This window comes from Dendroctonus ponderosae, unplaced genomic scaffold (genome assembly GCF_020466585.1).
Source record: "Dendroctonus ponderosae isolate FM_Combo_2020 unplaced genomic scaffold, Dpon_F_20191213v2 Dpon_F_20191213_7, whole genome shotgun sequence".
NCBI classification, from domain to species: domain Eukaryota; kingdom Metazoa; phylum Arthropoda; class Insecta; order Coleoptera; family Curculionidae; genus Dendroctonus; species Dendroctonus ponderosae.
The window spans coordinates 6,401,579-6,414,212 of record NW_026018916.1 but is presented as its reverse complement, the minus strand read 5'-3'; positions in this window follow the sequence as shown (position 1 = coordinate 6,414,212).

Sequence of the window (12,634 nt, the reverse complement as noted above, 5' to 3'; positions counted from 1 at the left end):
AAAATTGTCATTGTATTGAAAGTAAGTTGACTTTACACATATTGTTAAAAGTTCAATAATGGTGTTAATGCTTAGTTGTGTGCGTTCTTTAAGATTGCTGTCATTTTGTAATTTTTGTTTGATGATATTTAAAGTTTCATCAACAGGAACGTTAGTGAATAGACTAACAACATTAAAACTTACTAGAATATGGTTTGGATTTATGTCTATGTCGGATAATTTTTGTAAAAAATGTTGAGTATTTTTAATACAGGAAGTTGTGTTATTTATTAGGGGATTTAAAATGTTTAAAATATATTTGGCTAAGGGATGTGTAGGTGAATTTATACTACTAACTATTGGTCGTAAAGGAATATTAACTTTATGAATTTTTAATTTTTTAATAATAAATGCATATGAATTCCGTTATTTGGGAATAAGTGAAACAGACAGAACGACGAAGGCTAATCTGAAAGAAACGTCGTTGACCGTGAATCGCGCGTGTCCGACTTGATGAAAGTTGCGTTCAAAGAGGTTGGCGCCATGGTCCGCCAACGCAATGAAACCACAGATATAGAGAGTTTATACCTTGATTGTCTGCTTGTTTGATAACACGAAACAGTTTAATTTTTAAACATTTGAATCACTTTGGTGTTGTTTAGAAACTCTTAACTTCACCTTAGCTTGTCTTAAATCGCACTAGTTGCAACTAGAAAACATGATGGTCTTTAATAACTGGATAGTATTGTGTCATAACCAACTGTGTCCATAGAAGCCTTGTTAAGAACACCTGACAGACCCAATTTTAAGACTTTCCACGTGAAAATGCGTACATCAAAAAAATTCTTATTTACTTAGGCTGTTATTCTCAAAACTAATTATATGTTGTCAATCAACAGTTAAAGTCGTACCACAAGACTGCTTCAATATAAGTTGTTTAAAGCAGAATATGTAAATATGTAGTATAAGTGGATGAAATAAAATTCCTGGGAACAAAATCGATGATCAACACAATTTAGCAAATTTCGTGGTACTCGGCAATAGTTCCCTATTCCGATAATAATACCCGTATTTTCGACACGGCGATACTTAACAAAACAGCATTAATTATAATAATTACGGGTCCGTCATTAGGAGCGCCCCCCTTGAGCTATCACTTTATATCCCATGGACCAGCAGCCGCGACGTCCACCATAGAAGAAAGACAAGCGAATTTAATTGTTCTTTCCCATCTTCAGGATTTGCTGAAGTTGCGATGCGACGTTGATGAGAAATTATAAAGTTAATCGGCTTTCGGCGCTTTTGGTATTCACGTTTGTCAGACTTGAAGCAAAGATGAACATTTCTGTTGCGGGTCTTTAAAGGGAAACAGTAGACAGTTAAGGGAGAAAATTGAAAGTGTCCTTGTAAACCTTCATTAGTCATGTTAAATGTTTGTGTTTCAATCAATATCGGAAAGCTTTGTTTTTCAAATGAGGAAATTTCAACGAAGAACAACAAGGGATTAATAAGATTAAACCATCCAAATGGACAACATTTAGATCCCCATTGATCCAAAACCGTCCGCAAAGAGGCTGAAAACGAATTAATTATTTCCGGTAAAAATTTAACAAAAACTCATTTCATTCGTTGTTACTGGCACTTTACCTATGTAATTCAACATATCGTGGGTTTCACACTTTGAATCCATAATGAATGTCGAAAGAGAACAAAAAGAAAAAAATTGCCATTGATTATTGCAGAAACTCGATGTTTCATTAACCAGCAAGTGTTTACAACATTGTCGGCCTTCGCTGTTTCATAAACGAAAAACCGTAGGACGATAATTCGATTCATAAAGTAAAGTCATTCAGTTAGATTCAGAAAAAAAATCATAAATGATAACTAGTTTGTTTCGTTCGGCCTTGGATAGTAAAATCCATTAATTTATCTACGAAAAGCTGTTGAATAGAAATACATCTACAAATTTTGACACTGAGTTGGACGATTTTTATTGTATAATTTCGGATACGATATAAGCAAAGCGCGCTACAAATTAACACTCTATTTTAAGTTTGAACGAACACAGAATTAAACTTTGCAGAGAAAATTAAATTGAAACCAAAAAACCATTTCAATAAATATGGAAAACAATTGAAAAAACAAACACATCAATAAGTATGGATTCAACTAATATTGCTCGTAAATTAAATTCAATTTATCTCAATAAATTAACAAACCACAAGTTAAGTATTCAATTAATCAGAAAATAAATTAGGAAATATTTTAAATATGCGAAACGATAATTGAAATCATAATTCTACTTTTAATATTTTTATAACCATTTATTTTTGAAGTTAATGACTTAATTTTATAACAAAGCAAAACGGTTTTAAATATGTATAGAAGAATCAACGCAGACAGCACAAGACGTCTTCGTTATGCCTTTATTATGTCTGAACGTCGTATGTCGCTCGAAGACGTCTTTAAGACATCTTAAAGATGTCTGCTACAAGACGTCTTGTAAATGCCTGGCACAAGACGTTTTTAAGACGTCTTAAAGACGTCTGCTACAAGACGTCTTGTAAATGCCTGGCACAAGACGTCTTTAAGACCAAAAATCAATTAACACCTTGAATCAATCAGTAGGTCTTCTTATAAATATTGACGGATTGCCACTTGCTAAAAGTTCCTCGTCAGGTATATCCAATATTAGCCAGTATTTCGGGCAATAAAAACATTGTAGAAATGATAGGGATATACCATGGCAATCAGAAGCGACAACACCCCAATGCATTTTTGTCCGACTGTGTGCACGATGCAACTGAAGTTATCAATAAAGGTTTCTTGGTATATGGTTGATAGGTATACATTTTATAATAATTTATATATAAAATCAAATAATTCGAAATCCACAAAAATCAAACATTTTCTTTAATATTTTTAAAAATTAACTGTTTTAAAGATAGTATTACATTTAGATGTGTATCTATTAATAATATGTTCATTTCTTAGGTGCAGCGGCAAAAGCAGGCCTTTCGAGCACCGCCAAAGAGACTGAAGACTCCATCCAAAATTGGATTAGAAGAGCGTCTGTTAGACAAAATACAAAAAAATAAATATAAATGTACTAATAAATGAAAATATGAAATATTTTATTTTACATTTCCAATAGGAAACTTCCCATAGAATATTCCTAACACCCTTGGAAACGTGTTTCAAGAAAGCATCCCTTTAAGGTGTCTCTTCAAGACGCCTTTAAGTCATCTCTACAAGACCAGTTCAAGACGTCTTTAAGACGTCCATATTTGTAACAACAGACGACTTAAATACGTCTTCAAGACATATACAGATGTCTTTAAGACGTCTCACATATCTGAATTAGACATCTTCAAGACGTCTTTAAGATTTCTTTGTGCTGTTTGGGAACTACCTGCGCAAAAGAAAAACCAATTTTATTTCAGAAAATATCACTTAACATTAACTAAATATTGATGGTACGTTGAATTCATTAACTAAATCAGTTTTGCAATATATATGATCAGAACATGACAATACCTTTAAATCATGGCATTCATAATGAAAATTTACCAAAAATCTTCTAAACCGTTTTAAATCACAATGCCATAGTATAGCAAAACAAATAAGCATTGATTCATAGGTTACTAAAGATTTCAGAGTTTTAACAAGTTTTACCTTCAAATTTCTTAGCCAAATCTAACAAAGTCTTTTCGCGTCAAACTCGCGCAAAAAAAGTAGCATTTTTTATTGTAAATCCACATCAAATTCTATTATCTACTATCTATTGATGTTTCAGTAGGCATAACTCTATAATTATGTTAAAATAAAAAATTAGAAGACGAGAAAATGCGAGTAGTGTCACAATAAGATATCAACAAACTGAGTAAATTTTGAACAATTTTCAATTTAGTAAAATTATGTTCAAAAATAGTGTTTTCAAACGCTTTAAGGTCTCCTTAAATATACCTACTTTTAATCAGAGATGTTCAATCAATAATAAAAGAACAGAAAATATTTAAATAATTCGGTTATACTTGTATGCAGCGGTATTTAGGAAGTGCTGACAAAATAGCAAAAAAGTTTATGTATAGAAATGTAAAAAGCCTGCAAACATCGAAGCACAATTAATAAGAACAATTTCTATATTAAAATAAAAATAGCGAAAAGTTTTTGCGCTGTTTCAAAAAAAATACGACTAGAGGTAAATTCCCAAAGAAACCAAGCTTTATGAAGGAATGGAAAATACGATAAAAATGATTATAAAGAAGTGATATCTCAAATAATTCCTGGTTAATGCAATAAATTTTGCATAGAAAAAACTGTGAGTCAGTTTTGATCGATTGATGTGCAAAATCCCAAATTTTGCAGAAAAATCGGCTAACTAGCAAACATTTTCTCTAAACTGAAAGAAAAGTTTTACAAGCAAAAATCTTGCATTATTTCAAAGCCGAAGCAGAGACCGCTAATTGGGAGAGTTTTTCTTTAAGGATTGGCCAAGATATCTAATCACCAAGCACCAAGTAAGTATCATTTATCGTCCATTGGGTTCTAGGCTTCTTCTGTCGTACTTAACGTAGTAAAAGTATCGAAATAAGGCCATCGCGTAGGTTTCATGAATGAAAGAGCACGTGGGCAGCAATAAGCGCAGTGGGGCGAAGGGAAAGGTGAAACTCCGATAAAAATAACAGTAATAATTTTAGGCGAATATGCCATAAATTGCATAAATAAAACTTAATAAGTGTGGAATATATAAAAGCTGTAGCCATGTGGGCCGATATCGAATTACACAATTCATTCAACAACAAATTACATGTTGTTTCCTTGCAGGCAACCACTCTCGGAAATAGCATTGAAAATCTACAGGGTGTTTGATAGCAAATGATGAACCACTTGAATCACAATGAAAAAATTAACAGATAAAAGGAAAATGTTCTCAAAACTTGTCACCTCGATTCAGAGCGTGTGTCAGGTTTCGCATATAAATAAAACAGTTTATACCTATGAAGTTCTTGTGGAAATTAGATTTTTTTGTTCGAAATTATTTTTTAGTTAGTTAGTTTAGTTAGTTTTTATTTTTGCATTAGTGCAGTTTGATTTTCTTTCCAACGAAGCAGCTAAATTTAGATGGTTTGAAGAACAGCCTTGAAAGTTTGTAAAAAAAGTTTTCAGATTTTGTTATGTTCATATAATTTTTGATTTTATTGCTGAATTGATTCAAATTGATTTAGAAGTTCTTTCAAGTATGCATGAAGAGCAAAAATTTAAATAATTTGCTAACATTATAGGATGTAAGAAAGAGAGAAAGAAAAGCATCTTTACAAAAACTAGGAAAACACACTAAATATTGGGAGAGCTTCAATTTATGTTAAAGTTTGAAAGGAACTTATCATAGTCCAGCAAAAAGGATTCAGATTAATTGATAAATCAAAGGCCAGAAAAATCATCAAGATGGTTGAGATGTGCCAAAAGCGATAGCAAATCAATGTTGAAAAGTACGAATCATCAAGTATCCCGACAGTGGACAGTTCATGTCGAAAAAGTCCAACAACCTCGATCTGAAACGAGTTAAGGATTGAAAAAATATCTCTCCCGTCATTTAATTAACGAAAAATCGCCTTAGCCAAGAAGATTAAGAAAGCAGATAAAGAAGGATCACGTCTTCAGTTATCTAAAACGCGTGCCAAACGGTCGTTTCTGACAAAAAGTCTTGGTCATTAGCATCGATAGTTAGAGGAATACCGGTTTCAGTCGAACATCTTCGTAATATTCACTATAAAGTTCCTGGTCAGCGACATTTACAGGATGGACAAAATTTCATCATAAATAGCAATTATTGCTAGGAAGTCATGCTATTGGTAGTTACCGCGCATTTATGGTCGATTTATTTTTCCTTTTCCAATTAAGAGTTATTTTACATAAACGTTTACTTTGTTCATCAAATTTCATTAATTTTCATTTAGAGAAGCAACCAATAAATATTAGCAAGGAACTCAAACTTTTCAAATTATTTAGATTAATTCTAGAATAGCGTGCAAAATTGATATGAAAAAGCTTAAAGCGAATATTAAGGAAATGTAAGAAAAACTAACCGGCTGTCTCGTTAAAATATATATGCTTCAATCGAAAAATTATTCTTTTTACGCCCAAATAATCTTGGGAGTTAACAGATAACCTGAATAATTATACAGGGTTATCGAATTTTAATGTGCGATGCTGTAAGGGCGTATTATACACCCAAGAACTGGCTCTTAAACATCTCTTCCTCAAGAAAACATTATTATTTAATTCCTGAACGAAGATATGTTAGAGTATTTCAACGTTCCCGGTATCTCATATAGCCAATTTTTGTAAATTAGATTTTTGAAACTATTAAGCCCAACATAATATGTATAAATAATAATTACTTGTTGAGGAAGAGCAGCTATTTGGGTGAATAAAGCGCTTTTAAAGTCTTGCACATTCAAATTGGACCACCATGTATAAATGTTAAAATAGATAAATTAAAATATAGTTCAAATCTTTGATGGCGATTTTCAATGAGACTGTTTCGGATACGTTCGAAGAGTCGTGATCAGCGACGAATAATCTGGAATGTTTGCGAATGTTCTTGAATGTAATTGTTAAATGGAAATGCACGAAAAAGAATCAAGGATTTTATGTGCCCTATTTGGTGGGAGTAGAAATTGACCAAAATAATAATCCGAACAAAGTCTACTGAGGATGCATGTATCTATGTATGTACCATTAACAAGATACTATCACTGGCAGCTCAAACAGTCAATTTTAAGGATTGAGAAATAAAAGTTAATAGATTCGTTGGTTTTATCTTGCAGATAACTATTAGATACAATTTTTCGGTTTTTTGTACTAATGTACAATGCATAAGTAAGTTTAAGGCTCAATGTAAGATCATGTTTAAAATACGTTGCATAACGTGTATAAATGATGAAGCAAGACCTTTTGAAATTCGAAATGAAATAATCTAGAATGTAACATATTGAGTTTAAAATTGCCCTACTTGTGACATCTATTTGCGTATGTGAAGCGAAAAAATCTTACTTTGAGTACCCGCAAAGAATTAAACAAAAACTGCTAGTATTCAGAACAGTTCTCAACGTGACTGTTGCAATTCTTCTCTGTTCGTTTATTTTAATTTTCTACCGTCTCAGTCGGCGTCCGCACCCATATAGATTCAGCCGCAAACTCCCCGAATCCACCGGAAACATTTATCATGTACAAGAACTGAATTGCACCATCAAAATCACCATTTTGGCCTTGATTGTTTTATCCCGTTGTGCCTGATGCCATAACAAAACCGGCTTTTTGCTCATTTTTTTATGAATGAAGATGTTAAACTTTAGCTTAAGGTCAACCAAATGTGGTTTTAAAGATATCTACTGGCCACCAAGTGGAGTGATTCCATCTCAAAACTTGCTCTTTTCAACTACATTAACATTCACATTCATATAGTTGCTGGTTACATTTGTGAATATAATCTAATCTAGTTTAGTTATTCTTTAGGAATAAAATCTATACTTTTGTGCAGTCCTTCTGTTAAGAACTAAATTTAATAAGTAACTAAAAATACTGTTGGTAAAAATTTATGTGAATTTAAGAAATGAGTGTGAAAATAATCTGAGCGCAAGTTGCATTTGGAAACATCTCGAAAATTTTCAAACAAGAAAAACAGAGAGTGATAATTTAGTTGTTCTTAGTTATTTTTCATTTGATCCAGATAATGTCTTAAAAGCCCTTGAACAAAGCTTTAGTTAAACTTCCAAACAGTTCTAAAAGTACATAAAAGCTTTAATTTTGCTAGTTAATCTAATATTTGCTTTTGCTCATGTTTCGATCTAAAGTTGTGCTCCTGCTCCTTTTAAGCTTGATTGAAGATTGCCTGTAGCTTCATGCATCTCAAAACATCAACTCTCATTGGCCAGCAAACAATTGTACAAAATCTCCAAAATCCGCTCGAACATTTTCAGGTACTGACTAGATTTGAACGGTTTGTTGTTAACATTTTCTAGACCACTAGATCTAGTTTTAACAAACGTTGTATGCGAGCGCGAAGGTTTGCGCAAGAACGTTGTTGCCCCAGATAAAAGAGCTGGGGGAACAGGGGGGTTTTCAGAGCCTGATGAATGAACATATGTTCATGAATGAATGATAAACTCGAAGAACTGTCTGTGATATATAGTAGACTATGTTCCGTCGAAAGTTACCTACTGTTAAGCGACAAAAAATGGGTTTCTTAATGGATTTAAGTTTCGGTGCTAGGCGAGGAATCGTTCAAGCAACCACTCAGAAATATTTCGAAAGATGCTGAAAAAAAGAAGAAAAGTGATCTTGCAAAATGAACCCAAATGTATTTGACATGGAAAATTGTATGTGAAACAATCATCTTTACGATTATCCATGGTAGTTTTTTAATTGTAGTTTTAAATTCATTATAATGACGATGTTTTAAAGAATTCATTTTTTATTTCAGAAGATAAGTATTTGAACTATTTACTTCCTTAAAATGATTGCATTCAAAAGTACATTTATTTTTTAGACATAAAAATAACTAGTCTATTAAATTCACGTGTATATATTTTAACTTAACTTGGCTTTGTTGTTAAGCTGAACTCGCCGCGCGGAACACTTGTAAGTTGCGTAAAATTCCCTATTCATAAACAATCGATACTAATTTACAGCTCAATAATGTCTTTGGTGCTGAACTAAATGCAGCGAAGTCTCCACTTAACTAACTGCTCTGTTTTAGCAGGCCAAGGGGGAAGCGGAGTGCAACGCGGGTGCTTGAAAGGGCGCATAGAGCACGATCGCGTGTTCCAGATCAAATAATAATTCAATCGATAGGCGTTTCTATGGGAAATAAAAATTATTTATATATATAATGATTCGACAAATAGCGTTATTCGGTAGCCGGAGCTGCTGGTGCAGTTTTTATCATTTAATCTAGCGCAAAATCACGTGTTTAGTATTATACTGGCTTTTTGGTAAATTGTAGATCATAAAAAGTGATTATCTTATTACATATGAAAAATATTTGGATTCTAAACACACAAGCTAGTGTGATCACTTGCGCTTCCAGTCTTACTTAGTACTTAATGGACGTGACTTTACTATTTGTTTTTTCTCAGTGTTGATTAAGTCGATTTAATTTCTTGTTCGGCTGTATGGGCTTTTCCAGGTCCATTCTCTACTAGGCTTTTTCTGAAAGAAACTGTTCATCGGAAACAGATTATGCTGCAGTAAGGAACCAAGAAGTAGCTCACGACGGTAATTTCTACCCTTTGATCCGAAGTTTCCTATAGAGGTCTTTGAATCTTTCTTTTTGATTTCCATTTTAGCATTGTCTCCACAGTCTCCACATAAAATCGAAAATTATGCAGATTACTCTCTTAGGGCAGTATCATATCATCAATGTATACTTCCTTGTCTCTGTAGTCCGCCGTCGGACTGAAATTTTAATGTTTTTTCTGGAGTTGAGATTTTTGTTCATAATATATGGTTTCCAAATTATGCCAGCCCACATATTGACTTTTTGGAGATACATTTGTCCTTCGTGTGTTATGTGTGGAGTATCAGTAAACCAAAATCGAAAAACGGTGCATGTTAAACTCCAATTAAAAAATAAAAATTTGTAAAGTTTCTCGTTTCTTCTATGGCAAATAATTGTAAATTGCTTCAGCTTAACCTTTGGAAATCATTACATAATCTCAAAATTACGATGAGTAACAAATTCTCCTAAATAACGCGAGTCAGCCATGCGTAATTCACTCTACATATTCGTTACTAGCCAATAAAATATAATTATTAAGGCAGAAAGACCGATTGGGTCGATAGCCCTTTTCTGTAGGAAATAAAGATTATTTATATATATATTTCTTAAAGTACCACTGTGGATTACCAGTGAAGAGTGATCAGAAGTGTAGATTGAGTAGATCTACAATTCTCTGGTTTCACTCTTTCTCTGGCCTCTGATATTTTGGCTGTGTGGGGAAATTGACGGATAGTCGCTCAGCGTCGTGGATAATAATTAAAAGAAAAGTTGGTTATACATTTTTAGGAAACAGCCCTGAGCCTGAGAGCGGTTTTCAAGACGCAAGTTAATCTCGAAGTTCCGCATTTTTAAATGTTGGAAGTTACTGAAGTCCTTTGCAAGATAGAAAATAATAAAATGTGATCCAGATTTATTTTTATTCAAAGGCGTGTATCTTTTGTACAGAACGCTACGTTAAATAATACTACTGGCCCTTAAGTCATATGGAATTTTTCCTTATACCTATGTCCAATTCATTTGGACTTTGATACCAAATCAATGAATTTGAAATAATTGTAACATGTAATTAGAAAATACAGTGTTTTTTCGGTAGCGTGCAGGTTCGCTAATACTCCGTGTAAAATTTATCATTTTACATTTCTTAAATTAAATTTCAACACCCTGTAAATCCGTAATGACGCATTTTGGGCCATCGACATCATATAATAGCAAACTAAGGTTATTTGAGGACCTACACAACGTGGTTAAAATAACGCCCCTTCTACCTTGGTTAATACTATACGGGTGTTAATTTAAAAACCTTCAACCCTTAATATCTTTCTTGCAGTTTAAAATATGAAAAATCGGAGACCCGTAAATTTGTTTGTAGACACTTTAAATGAATATGTTTTGCCTCCTTGTTTCAACCCCCTAGAACGGGTAGATATCTCCCTTAGATTCTTAAATGGGAAGGGGGGTCTAGTGGCGCATCGTTTTAAAGGGCGTTCAATCCTCTTTACATTAGGTGCTACTTTATTGCTTTTTGTTCAGAGGTTTTCGAATAATCGCGTTTAAAAAAACAGAAACAATTAAACTTGCCTGCATTGAAATTTTACTTTTCAGATAGATTAGTGTTTAAACAAAAAGTATGTCATTGGGTCTGTTGATAGTACAAATGATTAGAAGATTCGGTTACATCGTTAAAATCGTTGAATAACATTAAGAAAATCTCGTTTAAACAATTGGTTTCGGATTTATTGATTATTTTCCTTCGAGAAAAATTACTTTTTAATTACGGAAGAAAAATTTCTACAATAAAAACCCATGAGATCTACGTATGCACTATCTTATAATTTGTTCAAAATTTTGTTTATTTTCCTGTAAACAAGAATAAAGTCTATTTTCGAGCCTTTTGAGAGACCAATTGAATGTCCTCGAAGATCACCGGGTTAGACTTCTTTCTTTGGGGACATCTTAAGTCCATTGTTTATAAGACCCAACCTGCTGATATTGATGATCTTAAAAAGTGAATTGCAGCAGAATGCCGGTCAATTCCCGGTGAAGTTTTCCGAAATGTTAGGGATGAGTTCGAAAACAAACTTTATTACTGTTTACAGGAAAACGGACAACATTTGAAAATTCTCTTCCGCAAATGAAAAGTTACTTTTGTCGATGTAAAATAATTAATAAAGAAGAAATAAGATCAAAATGAAAAATAAGAAATCAATGTTTAAACTAGATTTTCATTCTCTTATTCAACGATTTTAACAGTGTACCCTACTCTTCTAATCATTTGTATTGCAAGAAGACCTAATACAATTGGTTTTGAGTAAACACTAATCTGAAAACCAATATCTGAATGAACGCAAATTTAATTGTTTCTACAACTTTGAAATGCGATTATTCGGAAACCTCTGGACAAAAAACAACAAAGTAAAGAGAATTCAACGCCCTTTAAAACGATGTGCCACTTGACCAAGGGGGGTCATTTAAGATTCTCAGGATGACCTCGCCTAAGGGGTTGAAACAAGGAGACTAAAAATATTAATTTAAAGTGTCCCCTTACAAATAAAATTGACTGGTATTTCCGATTTTTCATATTTTCAAATGCAAGAAAAATATGAAGGGTGGGAAGTTTTTAAACTGACACCCTGTATAATAATATTGGTTTATGTAGTAGGAGTGGTTTATCAGTAGCAGTAAAAAAAGTAAAGCGGTAAAGAATAGAATAATGTAAAATATCTACAAAGGCTTTATTTAAACGAGCAATAGAGATTGAACTATATAATTTGAATTGGAAAGCATATTTCAACTTCTACAGTTGATTTCACAGAAAAAGTGATTTTGAGTGCAAATGTGTTTGTCTGTTATACTTCTTTTTTTATTTAAGTGAATTAGAAGAGATCACGTGAGGCACTTTTTAACGTTATTATTCTTGATTTGAAAGCAGATCATTAAAAATATATTATTTTCTACTAATACACAGGAAAAATTGATATGAACAAACATATTCACTAAATGCTATTAAATTGTCTGGCAGGTTTTAAACAAATTATTAATTCTTTTAATAGCAACAATATTTGATTAAGGAATTATGGGCAAATCGAACAGATTTGGCTATTCGCGGGTAAAAGATAACTTAAATCGAAAAAATCACTGACTGCAGACAAATTATTGTGTGATATACCTACTACATGTTAAAACGTATATCATGAATAGCAATTTCTTTTTCTATATCGTTGAGGCGGATTCATTTTTTACAAACTTCTTTTGGGTATTTCGCCTCAAAAATTTCCTCACGTTTTTTATTACAGATTGATAAATAGTGCTCCTATTTCGCAATAAGAACGAATTATTTATCAAAAAGTAATCAAGAACTATCACCTAGAG